Raw genomic sequence first — 5,159 nt, forward strand, 5'->3', positions numbered from 1 at the left:
TCCTATCACTACAGGCCCTGCTAAAAAGTTCGCCCCCATAGTTTTCATAGGCCCCCTTTAAGTATTGAAAGGCCACTTGAGATTGGTGTTGCACCCGGCCACCCCTCAGCAGGGCTGAGCTCTGTGCGTTTCTCAGGTCCGACACATTTGATTTGAAGTCTGATGGGCAGGATCTTCTGCTCAATGTCTTCAGCCTTTGGAAAACCAGGTTTTTCAGGGAACAACATTTAACTGGTATAAACACAAAGGCGGCCAGCGTGTGGTCATGTCTCAAAAAGACAGCCAAGCCCAGCGCTGCTTTCAGCTTGATGTTCTTGCTGGCTGAGGTGGGGTGGTTTTTCCTTCCTCCAAGCCCCACTGTGGTTTGAACACAGGTGCTGTTTTACTGAAATCTGTATGTTTCAGGAAGATTTCAAGGGAAAAGAAAAAAAAAAACAAAAACAAAACAAAACAAAACCAAAACCTAAAATTCCCCAAACGGATCTGGTTTTGGCCCCTGAACTGCTGTGTGGTTACAATACAGTTGCACGTGCCCATGTGTTTTGTAGATGAGCAGATTGCTGAGCACGGGAATGGGCATGGGCACATGTGGGGAGTAGGGGAGAGAATTTAGGGCAAGTGTGGAGGGGAGCGGTGGGTGGATGCTGGAGAAGTGCACCCCACCGCTCCCCTTTCTTACCACAAAGCAGCAAATTCCCAGGAAGATAAAAACGACTCTCAGGGTTTGTGCAAAAGAAAGAGGAGGAGGGGGGAAAAAAAGGCAGAAAAAAAGGAAAAGGAGAGGGAAGAGCCCAAGAGCAGACACAGCTGTGCACAAACCAGTTGTTTCCAGGTGCCCTCTTCTGGTCTTGCTGGGTTTTCTCCTCGCATCTGGCTCTTTCCTGGCTGCTCTCTTTGGTTCAACACGGTCACGTTTTGGCAGCTTTCATCAAAACCAGTCTTCTAGGAGCAAATGTGTTTGGGGCTTTTTGTTCTTTTTGCCTGACCCCTATATCATCCCCATGTGTGGAAAGGGAAACCCACCGGGACCTTCCTCTACTCACCATCAGCTTGCACCACTGAGCTTCTACAGCTGCCATAGTTGACATCATGAGCTGGAATAGTTAACCAGGGGCCAAGGAGTGCCTTAGACAGCAGAAGAGAGTAGGAGAAATGAAGCTAGGAGTCCCTTAGAAACCTAACACTTGCTGTACTTAAGCAGATGTAACCCTCAGGTTAACGTGCTTCCTGAAAAAGACTAGAAGAGTAGGAAGAAAGGGTGGAGAAGGACAGCATGAATGGGGACCAACAGAGACACAGAGCTTCATAACTGTAAATCCTTCAGGACACCTTCCATCACACATGGACAGAAGTGTTTCAGAGATAGAAATATGAAGGATTTCAATCTAAGCCACATAGAGAGGACAAAGGGCAATGGGTACAAATTGCACCAGGAGAGGTTTCATCTTGAGATAAGAAATAAATTTTTTACAGTGAGAACAATCAATCAATGGCACAACCTCCCCAGGGATGTGGTGGAGTCCCCATTGCTGGAGGTTTGCAAGATGTGACTGGACAGTGTGCCAGATAATCTCATCTAGGCTCCTTTTCCCATGTGAAAGGTTGGACCAGATAATTTCTGAGGTCCCTTCCAACCTGGGCTGTTCTGTGGTACTATTTAAAATACAGTTAAGAAATCCCTACATCTTCAAAAACGAAAACACACCGATGCTTCTCATTTGGGTGGCTGCTTTCGGTTCTCCCTTGCCCCCTGCCTGGGCTGCGGTTTGTGTTCCAGTTCCTCTGCCAGAATTAGCAGCATCAGATTTTCCAGCACTTGCTCTGCTGTGTGAGGAACAGGGAGGCACTTCCAGGACCAAGCCATTAGAGGCCAGGAAAGACGTAAGATGAGCTGCAAGGCCCTACTCCCACCTCTGCCCTTCCGTTGCCACTCAGCCTTGAACACATCCCAATGCTGAGTCTCTGACATTGGTTTTTGTCTTCCAGAAGATAAGTCATCTCAATGTAGCCTCTGGGAAAATTTGGGGCAGCCGACAGGGAGGTTTGCCACGTGTTGTATGAGTGGCAGGACATGTCTGAGCAGCTGCAAGAGGAACCAAAACTTGAACCTGATTGTAGCAGAGATCACAAACAGAAAGTAGTGACTCATTCCCATTCTTCTGGACTATTTCTTAATAGGGTTTCAGAAGCACGTGTCCTTCAAAACTTCAGGAAGGGGAGAGGACCAACAGTTCTCACTGCTTAACATGTTGGACTTGATGATCTCAAAGGTCTTTTCCAACCAAAAGATTCTATGATTCTATGTCCTTACATATGTTGAGTGAGCTGAGACAGTGACAGTGTGTTTTGAATACAAATAACAGAAATCAAGTGTTTAAGAGAATTCTCTAGCCTGGACCATTCAGATCTCCTTGGCTGCAAAACAAGATCTAAATTAGATGGGCAATTAACCATTATTCTATTTGTGCATTGGGCTGATCTTTTACAGGCACAAAATACACTCTACTGGGGGGAGATACGTGAGGGCCAGCTTAGTTCAAGAGTTTGGATGAGCTCCCTTTAAGCCCAGCCTGTGATACACAAGCCTGATAAAAACTATGTATGAAGCCTGGAACAACAACAGCTTTTCCACTGCCTGTTCCAGGGAAAAACCTTATGGGCCCAAAATACTCCCAGGCCTATTAGTTGGGCTGGAAATTAGCACAAGTGAGGAGTAAAAGGCATGGGAGGAAGAGCACAGAGCCATGGCCAGGCTGTGCTCATGTTGTCCCACTAGATGACAGCATCAACATGTTCTTCTGTACCCTGCACCAAGCAGTTCTGCTGCAGGCAGGGCACCTGCTGCCTCCACTTCTTCTCCCTGGAGACAGCTGATAGCACAGCTGAAGGAAGCACTTGGGTCAATCTTGCAGGACAGGGCTTTGTACAGGAGCTGCTAGGGAGTTCTGTGCTGTAAAGTGCCTTCCCTACCTAGAGATGTGCACCAGAAGCTGGCTAACAGGTGCTGTGCTTAAATAAAGCATCCCTAAGCTCTTGTCATCATTGTATGGACAGCCCACAAATCCCCCTTCTCCTCCAGTGAGACCAAGCAGCCATCAGCTCTCTGAGCAGCAATGGGCTAGCTGCTCATTGAGCATTGGTCTGGCTTTGTATCCCCTCCTCCAGCCACGCTGTTCACCACCCAAAGTAGAGACTTTAGCCCAGGACCACTGGAAAGGACCCGCTTTGGGCGTAAAACAAGCATAGCACAAAATTTCCATGCTTCATGCACACAAGTACCCCCAGGGAACATCTTCAGCAGCATGTTTTAGGTAGGACCTCCATCCTGACCCATTCAGTCTGACTGAAGCTAGGTGCCCAGCTTGCCAAAGCTACCAAGAGACCCACGGCAGAGATCCATGGACTGGGTTCCTGGCTGAGAGCCACATCATTTGCAGACAAGTCTCTGCTTCCAAGATGTGACTGCCCTGTGGGACCATCCGCTTGCTCTTCACGTACCTGCGTGACACTTTGAGGTGGAAGAAGGTGCAGGTCCCATGTGAGGGATGAGCCAAGTGTGTTGTGCCCCTACAGCCATGCCTGTCCCCAGGCTCAGCCCACAGCAGGTCAGTGCCTGCAGTGCTGGGCTAAGCCTCACCCACCCCACAGAGAAGGATCACCTGTATCATTTCTTTCATCCCACCTTCCCACAGCAGTTTGTTTGGGTTTTTTTTTCAAAAGGACGCATCATCTTCTTTTTATACCTTGGAGAAGCAGAGCTTTTGCTTCCCTTCTGATCAATCTAGGCCTGTAAACTATTCTTCTGTACTGTTTCTTAATAGAGCTTCAGAAGCACGTGTCCTTCAAAACTTCAGGAAGGGGAGAGGACCAACAGTTCTCGCTGCTTAACATGTGCATACATATGTCGAGTCAGTTGAGACAGCTGCTTTGGTGCCCGCCGGTAGCAGTGCAGTTTTTCATCTCTAGATAAGACATGACGCCTGCATTTGCCTCAGGTGCTCTGTCACAGATGTTCTCCTCTAGCACAGATGCTTTGAGAGAAAGGAGATTCACAGCTACAGTTGCCATCTTGAAATGCCTCTCCTCACTTGTCAACATCTCCTCTAACCCTGGCACCATCTGTGGCTCTTCAGAGCTGCAATTTGGCGGTTTTCCTAAAGCTGACCCAATTTTCCTGATGTGATGTTCTCAGCATCAGCAGAGAGGTCTACTGCAGGTAACACTTGATATTTACAGGCATACATATCCAGCCTCTTTTCCCTAGAACATACCCCAGGGAAGCAGTCCCTGTGGCACAGGGATGCCAAGGCAGAGGAGTGGGATGGACAGAGATGAGCCTGAAAAGAGACTGTACTTTGGCAGCAGTAGTCAGGGACATATTTGCTGGTCTCAGTAGCATGAAACTAGACAGTCTATGTGTGGCCTGAATTTCTAGGCAAGGTGAGATGTGTGATAAAGAAAGAAGGTGGCAAAACCATTTATTTCCACCCCTTTTTCCTTATTAAACAGACTTTCCTTTGAAATACCTTGGATTTCCAGCAATTCCTCCAACGCTCAGTGTTTCATTTCCACCACAGGGCCTAAAGGCTCCTACAAGTCACTTGCTGTGCAGACATGTTTCCTTCCTGTCAGTGCTTTTTTAAAAATATTAAGTTACTCAGTTCCCCTTTTGCAGTGGCTAGCTTTGGGCTAAGCTTGTCTTTTTTTAAAATTACTAAAAGAAAAACAGTCTATAGAAATTGTAAGCTCAGCAAAAGGCTGTTGGAGGTTTTGCTGGTCGAGTTGAGATACAGGGACTTCCCTTGTAATAGGAACCACATCCTCATTCTGCCATTCACTCACCCTGACCCTGGCTACTGAAATCATACTGAAGCCAACTAAAATATAAATTTTGGCTACTACACTGACTGGTGTACCTGCAGCACACGGGTCTTGTGGTTGCCCTTGTGTTGTACAACCCGTTGGCTGTACAGCCATTTATACAGCCCAGCATTGTACAGCCATTTTCGGAGACAGAGCTCCCTCAGGTGGTGCTTTTAACAGCTGTAAAATCTCCAGGAAAATAGAAATGGAATAAAACAGTGATGTCAGCATAAACCAATACCTGTAAGTACCCCCATCTCCAACAAGAGGAGAAATCAGGACCCCATCCCCAGCAG

Source organism: Antrostomus carolinensis, unplaced genomic scaffold (assembly GCF_000700745.2).
Source record: "Antrostomus carolinensis isolate BGI_N321 unplaced genomic scaffold, ASM70074v2 scaffold31676, whole genome shotgun sequence".
NCBI lineage: Eukaryota > Metazoa > Chordata > Aves > Caprimulgiformes > Caprimulgidae > Antrostomus > Antrostomus carolinensis.